The sequence below is a fragment of the Nicotiana sylvestris genome, chromosome 8 (assembly GCF_000393655.2).
Source record: "Nicotiana sylvestris chromosome 8, ASM39365v2, whole genome shotgun sequence".
NCBI lineage: Eukaryota > Viridiplantae > Streptophyta > Magnoliopsida > Solanales > Solanaceae > Nicotiana > Nicotiana sylvestris.
The window spans coordinates 69363722-69377379 of record NC_091064.1 but is presented as its reverse complement, the minus strand read 5'-3'; positions in this window follow the sequence as shown (position 1 = coordinate 69377379).

Genomic DNA, 13658 nt, shown 5'->3' with positions numbered 1-13658 from the left:
TGGAAAATAACAAACTTGTTAGCGTTAGAGCTTTAACAGATTTGATAACAACACATTGGGGATGCAAATGCTCCTAGGCAGTTAATTGTTTCTAAACATGCTTTGCTTCGATAACATGCGTCATCCCGGCTTGCTTATTTGTCCTTTTTAAAGTATTTTGGGAACCCCTGTATTTTATTTATTTTCTTTTTCTTTCTTTCTTTTTCTTTTCTTTTTGTTAATGACGGCCGAATCTTATGTGGATTGCCTACATATCACGTCCCCGCGTGAATCAGACCGGGCGTAGTTCTGCCATAAAGTAAAGACACACAAAAAATTCTTTTGGAATCCTTTAATTCATCATCAAAATTTGCTATTACAAATTACTTCAAACAAAGAACAGCAATAGTACAGATTCCAAAGTTCTTAACCTAGCTCCTCGACAGAAAGAAAACAACACATAGGAAAACAACAAAGCCCATTAAACAAGACTCGAACTAGGGGCTATAATTCCAACTTGAGGGCTCGCGAGGCATCGCTCGGACTTTCCGCGGCCCTTGGTGTAAGGTCTCTTTGCAAGCTCTTTAGCTCATTCATGATCCGGTGGACGCAGCCCATAATGGAAACAAGGAGGGTTTTCCGAGGTATTTGCTCACATGCTAGGCATCTCATGTAGATGTAGTGCTCAATCTCATCAATTCTTCCTCGAATGTTATCCCTTTCAACGAACAATTGCTCTATTCGCCGGTCTTTTAATCCTAGTGCTTGAGCATTATCGGCAAGTCGATCCTGGAACATCTCCATTTGTCTTTCCATTCTGGTCATTGCATCGTAACAACGTCCTCTGTCGGCCTGGGCATCTCGTGCTTGTTTGAAGATCCGTTCATGAAGAGTGGAGTTCGTTTTCCTTAATATCCCGATGCTCATTTCATAATCCCTTATGACTTGTTGCAGACGCTGCCTCCGGGCCATTGTACCTTTTGCCCATCTGACCTTCATCCTTGCTATGCAAGCTTCCAATCTCTCTAATTCTTCTCGGCTTTGGCTGACCTGATTTCTCAAATCTGCTATCAATCTTTCGTCAGAGCGATGTTCCTGTCGGTCGCTGTTACTCTTACTGGCTTGGCGAATGCGGGCTTTTAGTTTCTGGTTTTCTTGGGCTAATTTGTTCTTTTCACCCCGCTCGGAGGCGACTTGTACGTTGTTCTCAAATATAAGCCTTTCGACTTGTTGCTTTAGCTTCCCAATTTCAGCCCGGTAGCCTTCCTCCCTTTTTAACCAGCCCCACTGTGCATGTGATGATTCCGCAAAGTCTTAGATGTGAGCTCTCTTAGTTGGTCTCTGATGTTCAAGCTCTCTTCTGTACCACGTGAGGTATTTTGGCGACACTTCGCCCTTGGCCCAATCTTGTACACAAGTATCTTCTTTCAAGGTTTGACATTCATTCCAGATTCTCCGAACGACCGCTTCAGGGAACTGCCCACCAGGCTCGATTTCGATTACCTGGCTACTGAGATCCTCTTCCTTCGGGATTATTTGATATCGCCCCAACTGTCTCAACACTCTGCATGGTGCGTAGGGCTGGATACTTTGGAGACCCATCAACAATAAATGAGACTCAGCGGTCGACATGTGTATGACCTCATCTATGGGTAGCCACTCAAATGCCCATTCTATCTGGTTTGCTGACACCGAGCGCAGCAGCGTGACCCATTCGGCGACCCCTTCTGGCAGTTTGAAACCGTCGACCCTGGTGGGAAACTTTTCTATACAAGTCTTTTGTGATGACCCATATCTCAGCAACTTAGGGCGATGACATAGATGCTCTATCATCCACATTTGCAGTAGTATATTACATCTCTCAAAGAAACCTCCTCCGGTTTTGCAAATAGTGAGTGCGCGGAAAATATCTACTATTATTATTGGTGCCAGAGTGCTATTTTCTTGCTTGAGCAAAGTGCTGACAACCCCAGCGATTTGTATGTTAATTTTCCCATCCTTTCTAGGGAACACTAGAAAACCCAGAAAGGCTATCATAAAAGCAATACATCTATGCCTCTCCCATTTCAACCGGCTTTCCCCACTGCAAATCTTACTCTCGGGATTGTTGAACCCTCCCAGATGACCGTACCTGTCGTACAGAAATGCCAAACTACAAAACCCTTTTGATAACTCTGGGTTATGTACCGTTCTGCGGATCTTTACGATGTCCAGGAACTTGTGTATGGTCACGGTCCTCGGTGCAATGAGATATTGTTCTTTCATAGGGATTTTAGGACATCCAATGTACCCTGCCAACTCCTCCAGCGTCGGGATGAGTTCAAAGTCCGAAAAGTGAAATACATTGTGTGCCGAGTCCCAAAATGAAATTAAAGCCCTGATAATGTCCCCTCGTGGATCGATGTCCAGCAATCCAACCAAATTTCCCAAGTATATTTTGACTGTATCTCGCCCTGATTCTTCTAAGTCGTTCCACCACATGCGTAAGCCCAAAGGAACTTTGTTTATAATGGCCTCAGATGAACTCTTACTCGTGCTCATTCTGCACATTTATTAAGGTGATTTTAGACGAAAGCAAAAAAAATCTTTATTTTGACTCCAAACATTTTTCCTTTTTTTTTTTGAAAGAAACAATATATGTATATATATATATACATATATATATTTTATTATATATCATTATTGGCAAAAAACGGGGAGTTGGACCCGATAGGGGTTGCCTACGTATCCCACATCCGGTGAGAATCAAACCGACGTAGTTCGGGCAAGAAAATTATCACGGGTTTTTCTCAAAATTGAAAATATTTGGACATTGCTTTTTCTTAAGTGAGAAAATATTTATTTATTTATTTTTCAAAATTCTCGTTATCACCCGTCGGTGAATATGCAAGTTCGAAGCAAATTAAATGCGCTAACAGACAAGATGCCACAAGATGGTCTTTTTGTTCCAGGTTGCTATTCCTAGACGGGCCCAACCCCTGTGTTGAGCCCCCTAAGTCAAATGCAACGTGATGCAAATAAGCGTTTTCCTACTAGGGATCCGGCATGAAGTTATGTTTTACTAAGCTTCAAACTGGGCTTTGTTCTAGACCTAGCTTACACGAGCGGACAACTCGAGTCGAGAAAGGGGCTACGTACCGTGGACCCGCGGGGTCGTCTGGCTTTGTAACTTATCCGAGCCTCTTTCTACTTGGGTATGACACTAATAGAATAGGGAGTCTCGACCAGCGAGCTTCTCCCCGGAGATAAGAAGAGAAGGGTTTCGGCACAATTTATATACAGTTCAGATAATATCAAAGCGGTAAAAGCATCATTTAGCACACTAAGCATATATCATGTAACAGAATCAGATAAAACCAAATATAACAATTCATCTAAGCTCGAATTTCTAACCCTGAACCAGTGGTTCTGGGTCTGAAAAGTCCCCAGCAGAGTCGCCAGAGCTGTCACACCTCCTTTTTCCGCCCCCGCGAGGGGCGTAAGGGAGTTTTTTCCAATTAAAGGACAATCGAAACGGGATTTGTTTATTTATTTCAGAGTCGCCACTTGGGAGATTTAGGGTGTCCCAAGTCACCAATTATAATCCCGAATCGAGGAAAAGAATGACTCCATATTACAGTCTGCGTACCAGAAATCTGGATAAGGAATTCTGTTAACCCGGGAGAAGGTGTTAGGCATTCCCGAGTTCCGTGGTTCTAGCACGGTCGCTCAACTGTCATATTCGGCTTGATTATCTGATTTAATACATATTGAACCTATGTGCGAATTTTAACTTTTAACCGCTTTTATCATTTACTGTTATTTTATCAAGAATTGCAACATCGTGGAAACACATCTCGAACCACGTCACAATCAATGTACCCGTGGTTAGAGCTACATTTCAACTCTGTTGAGATTGGGATTTAGGTCACATAAATGTGCACCCGAGTTTAGGAAGATAACATTATTAAATACGCGCCTAAAGTGACTAGCGTATCATTTACTTTGGGTAGGGCCGTGGAATTTTACTAAACGGTCCATCCCGAAGTCTAAGCAATTTTAAAGCAAATATTTACTGAGGGCCCCGTAATTTGTATTTTTATTTGGCGAGGCTCATCTCATTTTTTTTTTAAAGGAATTTGCAATGTCATGGACACGCATCTCGAACCACGTCATAATCAATGTACCCGTGATTAGAGACACATTTCGACTCCGTTGAGATTTGGATTTGGGTCACATAAATGTGCACCCGAGTTTAAGAAGGTAAGATTTATTAGGGCGCGTCCTAAAGAGACTAACGTATTGTTATTTTAGGAAGAGGCCGTGAAGGTTCATTAAACGGCCAAATCCAAAGTCTAGTTGATGGTTATGTATTTTATTGAGGGCCCCAGTGATGTGTGATTTATTTGGCGTGGCTCGTATCATTTTTATTTTAAAGGATAAACCTATAGTGACTACATTTCTTCTATTAAGTTCGTCTCTAAAATAAAAGGAAATCCCTTAATTAATTACATGCTAAAAAGTTGAACTTATTAGTTATTAGTTTACGGCTAATGCAAAATGGAAAATTGCAATCGAGTTTGTACAAAGAGAGATTGCTTCCGTTCTATATTCTATTATTTAATAATACTGGAATATGAGATTGACGCACAATAATATCGAAGCAGATTAACTATTCTTCGATTAATTTAAACTAGCATTATTAGATGAAGAAGTTATACATATGCAACCTTATTCATCGACGGGCATACATATGAGGTTCAATAATTATTCCACCCATGCTTAATATTTAAAGGTGAAAAGACGGAAGCTGACCCTATCTAACTTAAGTGATACCGCTACATGTTTCATGCTTAGCTACGCGATTTTTTTATCTTTTGCGATAATCCAAACTGCCTAGTATGCCTCTGAAATATACATTATGTACTTATGAACTAGGGTGAAACAAACGTGATTACAGCATTGATATTTTTTAACCGACCCTACGTGAAACCATTGTTGGCCGAACATCACTACTACTCCGCTAGTTTCTTTCTGATTAACATACGACGACAAATTACTGGGCCTAACTCTTATGGACTGAAAACTGTTTCATTACACAGTTTGAAAGCCAAACTTTACATGTCAAGCATACAAAGATGTTCTAAACCACAAACAGCAAAGAAAATAAAAATAACTATGCTAAGTTCAGACTGCAATTCTTCTTATATTCTTATTCATGCTCCAAATTCATCATTACACCAGTGAAATTAGAATGTGTACCTGGATGTTGGACAATAAGAATGAGAAGAAGAATAATATCAGCAGCAGGCAACCAGACAACAGTAATATAGCAGTAACACAGCAGCAATAAACAGCAACAGCAGTTCCACAACAATGACAAACCCACAGGTGGTCGAGCAATCAATCAACAATCCCAGAACAGAGTAGTAAACCAAACAGAAAAACGGAGGATGTTTGATGCAATAGTAATAGCAGTTCACTAATCACAACAACCCGACCAATAACCAACAACAAACTCAATAGCAATGAGACCAGACTCAATCAGCAGCATACAGAAGCCCAGAATACAGTAGTAATCCCACTGAGAAATCAGAATACCCTAATGAAATAGTCACAGCCCAAACCCTTTAGAACTAACAGTTTATTTCTCTCTGGTCACTTAGTAATTTTCCAGTCTATGCTCTTAATACTCACTGACTTGTTCCAGTCCCCCCTTCTAATTCAGAACTGTTTTTTTTTTCTCTTTTCTTTAGCTTGTGTCCTCCTCTATTTGTCCTAGCATCGGCCCATTCAAAACAGCCTGTTAGACCATTCAAACCCCCTCTCATGTTCTCCTGCTGTTTTTCCACTCAAAGATAAAATAAAACCCTTCCCATAAGATTCCCCTGACAAAACTATTTTCATTATTAAAATGCCTTATCATTTTATTAAACTAAACCAAACATGGGCAGCAGAAATGTATCCTGTCAGCACATGCTGTCCAATTGACCCTACTTCATTAAAGAACTACAAATTGCCATGCTTTTCTGATTTCCAGCCATTAAAGGCACTCAATATGTCATTAATTCCACTATTGGTCAGTTAATTCCATTAGTTGAATCAATGTTTTAGTACCTTATTGTCAGCTCATCTTGCCTTTAAGCATTTCAGAATTTTATAACCCCAAACCAAACCTTTAAAACCCCTGACCATTTCTGTTTTATCCCAACTTCAACAAAAGTGAAATTCTGAACTTATGGGAGTTCAAATTCAACAACTATCCTAACTGAATTCCAACTATTGTATTATAGCTAACAAACCATTCACAGATAGTTTTCAAACAACCAGCTAATCGACAATGGTTCGATCAAATCATATGAAGTTATCAGGAATCAGGACATTTGAACATTCAGTCCTATGAAACTAATCGAAGACGTTTATCTAATCGACTATATTAATTATAACGTAGAACAATCAGTCGATTAAACAGATAATACAAATAGGGCATGAACTGTTCTTGACAAATTTGCACGATACAAGGAAAAACCAGGCATTATTGATTCGACGATGTTAATCATATTGAAATATGTATACTACTATACGGATTCATCACAACAGAATAAACAAATCAACCAAATAGAAGGTCTTATGGAGATGAAGAACAACTGACAAACAGAAATCCCAAAATAAACAAACAAACTAAATAAAAATGCAGAAAAACTAATCTAGACTAAAATAGATAACAAAAGGGAGAAGTGAACAAACCAGAAAAGTTTTAACACGGATGACCCAGGCCCGAACTTGATTTGCCCATTTGAGGTCGGACAAATCCTAACCGAGGTGTTCTCGAACGAGAACACTTCGATTAGGATATACTAGACCCCAAACTTCCGTTTATATCCAAACAGACCCCACAAATTCTTGTGTTCTAGGGTTTGATTCTTAAGATTTGGGGTTTTGGGATTTGTGGGTAGATTCGGACCAAACCAAGCCTGGTTTGGTCACGAGGGAGGTCAGGGGAGTGTCTAGTGTGGATTTGGGTTGGTTTGGTGTAGGTCGAGGTCCGGCTCGAATCTTCAAATGAAGATTCGAGATGGTGGGGGAGGATTCGAGACCCACGGTTAGTGGATCTGTGTTTAGGGGGTTGAGGTGGTCCTAGGGTGTTAAGGTGGTGGTCGCCGGCATCCTTGCCGCCGGGTTTATGGTGAGGGAAAAGGGGGCGGCGCTAGGTTTTGAGAGGAGGAGGCTCTGGGACGATAGTGAATAGTGGGTGAAGAGGGGGGTCTGGTTTGGGGCGTGGGGTGTTAGGTTAGGTTTATATATAGGATGGGTGGTTTAATCCTGGTTGTTGGATCAATCAAAATTGATGGCCAGGATTGGGGGAGCTTAACAATACGGTATCGTTTGGTTGAGTAGGGGGTCGGTTTAAGACGGGAATGGGTCGGGTCATGAGGGAAGCCAAAGACCGTTGGATCAATGTAGATGAACGGCTCAGATCGAGGCGCAGATACGGCGTCGTTTGGGTTGTTCCTGGGCAGCCTGTGTTTGGACTTGGTCTGTGTTTTGGTTTTGGGCCTAATTTTGGGGCCCAATCCGATTTTTTCACAACTCTCTTCTTTTCTTTAATTACCAAAATTAAACAAAACTCCTAAATAAATTGTAAAATCAAAAATAAAATAAAATTACACACATATTAGTTAACACCTATAATAATTAACACACAATTTAACATTAAATAAAAAATCACTCCATGTCCAGAGACACACATGCATATATTTTTGATTTTCTTTTAACCAAATTATGGTTAATTAATTTCTAAAATGTGCCATTAATTCCTAAATGCATGCAACATGTATTTTTGTTTACGGACAGAACATTTATCAAAATGTCACGCATATTCTCAAAATTGTACCCCAAGGAAAATCTTTTTATTTTTTTGAATTTTTTGGGAGTAATTCTCAAAGGGAGCAAAAATCACGTACTTATACACAGTTCAATTCAAGTTCCATACCAAGGTAAAACAGGTATTTCTAACCTAGCATGTTGCACGTAATCCGAATAAGGCAGTTTGAGCAAGTAAGGCAATTAAGTCAATTAGACATGCTTTCCTAAGCTAACAACAGGCTTAAATTGGCAAGTAATATAAACAGGAAAAGGAAACATACTAGTAATTACTTAATGAAAATCGGATTTTCAACAATTAGCATAAGTACGCACTCGTCACCTCACGTACAAGGCATTTCAATTATCAGTAATACCAAATCCTAAAGGGAAGGTCCCCCACACAAGGTTAGGCGAGCCATTTACCTCGAACCAGCTCAAAATCAACTCGAAACCACGCTCTTGCCACGAGTACTCGACTCCAAATGGCCCAAATCTATTCAATTCAATTGCATAATATAAATAACACTTCAAGTAACTGATTCTACAATTAAATTCTAAGTTAATACGCGAAATTAGGTAAAATGACCAAAACGCTCCTCAGGCCCACGTCTCGAAATCGGGTAAAATTTACATTTCCAGAATCCTCATACTCTCACGAGTTCAGTCATACCAAAAGTACCAAAATCAGACCTCAAATGGTCCCTCAAATCATCACTCAAAGATCTTTAATTAATCAAACCATAACCCCCAAATTACCACTGATTTTTCATGCTTATAATGATAAAAATTACTCCAATAACGAGTTTAGAGACCAAATACCTTACCCCAATGAACTCCTCTAAAAATCTCCCTTGAAAAAGCTCCCCAAGGCTTCTTCTTGTTTGAAAAGAGGTGAAAATAACTCAAATTCGCGAAGGCAAGTATTTATATGTTCTGCCCAGCTAATCCGCTTCTGCGGTCAAGGGACCGCACCTGCAGTCCCGCTTCTGCGAAGCCAAGGTCACATCTGCGATTTCTCATTTAAAGGGGAACATCCGCACCTGCGACTACCTTACCGCAAATGCGGTGCCGCTTCTGCGGTGCCCTAACCGCATATGCGGTCAACTCCCTTTTTGCCTTAAACCGCTTATGCAGTTGCTCGACCGCTTCTACGGTCTCGCACCTGTGGTCTCCAAGCCGCATGTGCAGTTATGACAGCAAACTTAAAGCTTCAGCTGCAACTTTCAACTCCAAACCTTTCCGTCAAACATATGAAATCATCCCGAGGCTTCCGGGACCTCAACCAAAAGCACGAACAAGTCATATACCACTATCCAAACTTATACCAATCCTCAGAACACCTAAAACAACATCGAAACGACAAATCAACCACGGATTCAAGCCTAAGAACTCCAAAACTCTAAATTTACGCTTTCGATCAAAAAATCTATCAAACCTCGTCCGAATGACCTGAAATTTTGCACACATGTCAAATTCAACACTACGGAGCTACTTCAGCTTTCGAAATTTCATTCCGACCCTCGGATCAAAATCTCACTATCGAACCGGAAACTTAAAAATTCGACTTTCGGCATTTCAAGCCTGAATTAGCTACGAACCTCCAAAATACAATCCGAACACGCCCTTAAGCCCGAAATCACCCAACGGAACTAACAGAACCATCAGAATCCCATTCCGAGGTCATCTTCACACTGTTCCGACCACAGTCAAATTTCCAAAACTTAAGCTCTCTTTTAGGGACTAAGTGTCCCAAAACTCTCCGAAACTCAAAACCGAACATCCTGGTAAATCAAAATAGCAGAAATAAACACGGAAAAAGCAATTAATAGGAGATCAGAGCGTTAATTTTTAAAACGACCGGCCGAGTCGTTACTATACTCGGGCACTTAATTTTCAGCGCGCTCCCGTGCTTGTTCTTCACAATCTTCAAGCTCACAAATACGATATTCTCTGTATAAATCCTGGAGATTCATGTTGCTCCCTAGCTTTCATTCCTTGGACAATACTCAAGTCTCCAAACACGTTCTATAGATATTCGAGATCATCCACAATGTTCTCTACTTTGCTCAAGCTATCTAGGATCGTGTCACCCTTAAACCTTGACGCTATTACACTTTAGAGTGAGATGAAAAAAAAGGTTAAAACTTTATTTTTTCAGCATTGCTTTTATTTAAATTTTCTATTACTTTTTGTTTTCTTATCTTTTTTCTGTTTTTTCTTTTTCCTACTTTTCCTTTTTTTTTCCTCTTGTCTATTGTTCAAAATTGGGAAAGGTATTTGATTTTAAAGCAAAGTTGGTGGAGAAATATGATTTTCACCCCCAAAATTTAAGTCAGGTCACCAGTATGTACAATTTTATTTTTCTTTTTCTTTCTCTTCCTTAATTTCCTTTGTTCTTCCTTTCTTTCCTTTTTCATTGCTTTTCCTGTCTTTAGATTTGGGGTAGAATCTCACAAATGGGTTTCATTAATCTATATTGAAAGCCCTTCCAACATAATGAATATCCCAAGATTAAATAATAATAGTAATAATAATAATAATAATAATAATAATAAATAAATAAATTGGATGGATGACAAGTGGCAGTTGGTATTATGTAAATGAAAGAAGAAGAAGAACGAGTCCGAAACCTAAATAATGAATTTTTAGACTCAAAATACCTTTATACAGTTAAAAAAAGTTACTTTTCTAACTAAAACGCAGTATTATACTGCATTTTAGTTTAACGGAATTGTAGCCGTTAAAGAAAAGCGCAGTATAATACTATATTTTAGTAAAGCGCAGTATTATACTGTATTTTCCTATTAAATTATAAACTCTCCTCCTTCCCCATGACAGAAACCAGAAGGTTTCATTAAAAAAAAACCCAGCCCTTTCCAGCGGTCACCCCCCCCCCATTTAAAAAAAATTCGAGTGGACCCCACTCGTCACACAAAAAGTGAAGATTGTAAGTCCCACATACAACCCAAGCCTTCTATTGTTGTGGTTTCCTTATTTCGGGCTCAAAATTTTAAAATTCCGACATTTCTAAAAACATAAATCAAGGTATTCCGATTTAGTTTATGTCGAAACTCGTATAATAATGCATATTTGTTTTCTTGAATGTGTTTCCATGATGTTTTCTGTTTTGTTTGCGATTAAATTTGTATGTTATTTTTATCTGGATTAAATTATTAGTCTTTAAAAAAATAGTTAAAAGTTGAGAAATAATCTTTATTGTTAATAAAAATGTTCATAAATTTCTTTTACTGTTTTATATGTAATTTCGTGAATGTTATGTTCATATGTTTGTTGTTTTTATTTAGTTTAGATTATTTATTTTCTTAAAGAATAGTGCCCTTTTAGCGTAGTAAAATATAGAGTCTTTTAGCGTAGTAAAGTATAGAGCCTTTTAGCGTAGTAAAATATATAGCCTTTTAGCGTAGAGTCTCTGTAGTTTAAGTATCTACTAACTACAAACTCTATCCAATTACACTTTACAAAAATTAATTATTTAATTTATAAAACAAACACACAGAACTAACAAATTAATATATTCTGTCAAATTAAATATCGATCGTGGAACTCATAGATATATACCCCTTCTAATTAAAAATTAATTATTTAATTTATAAAACTAATAAAATTGTAAAAATGTTGAAATTGATACATATAAGAATTCAGGATAGCTTGGTGCTACTGGGCCTCAAATATCGAGCCTGGAACCCATAGATATATATTGTGTCCAGTTAAATAATTAAATATTAATTATTATAACACAAAGAAAATTGTAAAAATATTGAAACTGATACACATAAGAATTCAGGATAGCTTGGTGCTACTGGGCCTCAAATATCGAGCCTGGAACCCATAGATATATACAGTGTCCAGTTAAAAAATTAAATATTAATTATTATAACACAAACAAAATTGTAAAAATATTGAAATTGACACACATAAGAATTCAAGATAGCTTGGTGCTACTAGGCCTTAAATATCGAGCCTGAAACCCATAGATATATAATGTGTCTAATTAAATAATTAAATATGAATTATTATAACACTAGTACACAATTAATATTGTTTAATTTACAGTAGACGACATGGACGTGCCGTGTGTGCATCCTGGACCAGTCTCGGATCAGATATTAGTGTTACAGGGCGATCATAGGTCTGCCTACGCATGGAAGGGACAGCTAGTGGAGCAGACTCTCGGCGCCAGGAGAATGGACGATGTGTGAGACTTTTTGAGGGAGAGAGCTTTCCATCCCCGCGTAGTCGAGCGCCTCATTAATACGGGCTTCTATATGATTTTTGAGATTGGGCGGTTGTAACTCGATTGGTCTCTGATCACGGTGTTGATATAGCGGTGGCGACTGGAGACACACATTTTTCACCTGCCCATTGGCGAGGCCACCATCATACTTCAGGATGTTCAGGTTTTATATGGGCTACCTGCTGATGGACTGGACATTGCACTGCCTCAATATATGAGATCTATGATGCGTGCTCAGTATTTGGACTTGCTGCAGCAGTTTACTGGTTTCAGGCCACAGGGTGAGGATGTAGCTAGAGGGGGCAGTTGCATTGATGTGATAACTATCAGACATCATTTGGAGGTATTGCACCCCGACATCACCGGCTAGACAGAGGATCTACATATTCACTGATACACGAGGTTGGTGTTGCTCCTTCTTTTTGGGGGTGTCTTGTTCCCGAACACTTCAGGAACTCTAGTGAGTATGCGCTTTCTACATCATCTTTAGCAGCTAGATGAGTTACCCCAGTACAGCTGGGGTGCTGCTGTTCTCGCTTACCTGTACAGGAGTATGTGTCGGGCTAGCATGGGCACCCAAAGCAACATATGTGGTTTTCTGCCACTTTTACAGGTGACAAGATATTCGAATACTCTGTTCATTACTTCCAATTCTATATAGTCAAAATGACTCTTAAATTTACGTCGACCTTGTATGTTAGGTTTAGGCTTGGGAGCGGTTCCTGCTGTTGCAGCCACCTCTACCACCATTACCTCCGGATGTAGCACCTCCGTTACTCCCTCTAGCTAGGAGGTGGGTTCTCCGGCGTGGGAACTATCGAGGCATTGATGCTCATCATAATCTCTCCCTTGTCAGGGATGTGTTGGATATGCTGGAGGCCGGACAGGTAAATATGTACCTAAACATACTTGTTATAAAGTCACTTGTATTGCGCATACTCACTTTTATGTTATTATTTGATAGTTCATCTGGATGCCATACAGCGACGAGTTGATAGCTGGTCTGCCCGATTATTGCTCGATCGATCGACTGCTTTGGAGCACTCCCATCCCACTAAGGTGCCTCAATTTTGTAGAGCATCATGCCACAGAGCGGGTACTTCGCCAGTTTGACCGTCCATAGACTATACCGAGGGAGCCTGCATAGGTGGCTACACATTATCAGTGGGATGATCGTTCGAGGGTAGACAATGCATTTGTAGCATGGCTAGAGGTGCAGGTCCATATTTGGGAGCAGCGAGAGGACCTGATTCCGCCACCATCTTCACAGATCCAGGCGGAGACTATTGATATGTATACGTTATGGTACCACCGTCACACCCGACTGATGATCGGGAACCCCATTCATGAAGTTGACGGTCGGTTCAGACCATACACCGGGTGGCACGAGGCACTGGTATGTTTTTGTTGGAACCCATACTTATAACTATGATATAGCGTTATGTAATTAACATTTTAAATGTTGTGCAGGCTATTGGTCATCATATGGTCTACCAGTTGGGACAGGAGATGCAGCAGCATGCCGATAATCCTTTAGTTGTTGAGTATGGCGGCAGGTGGTAGAGCTGGCTCTCTGGAC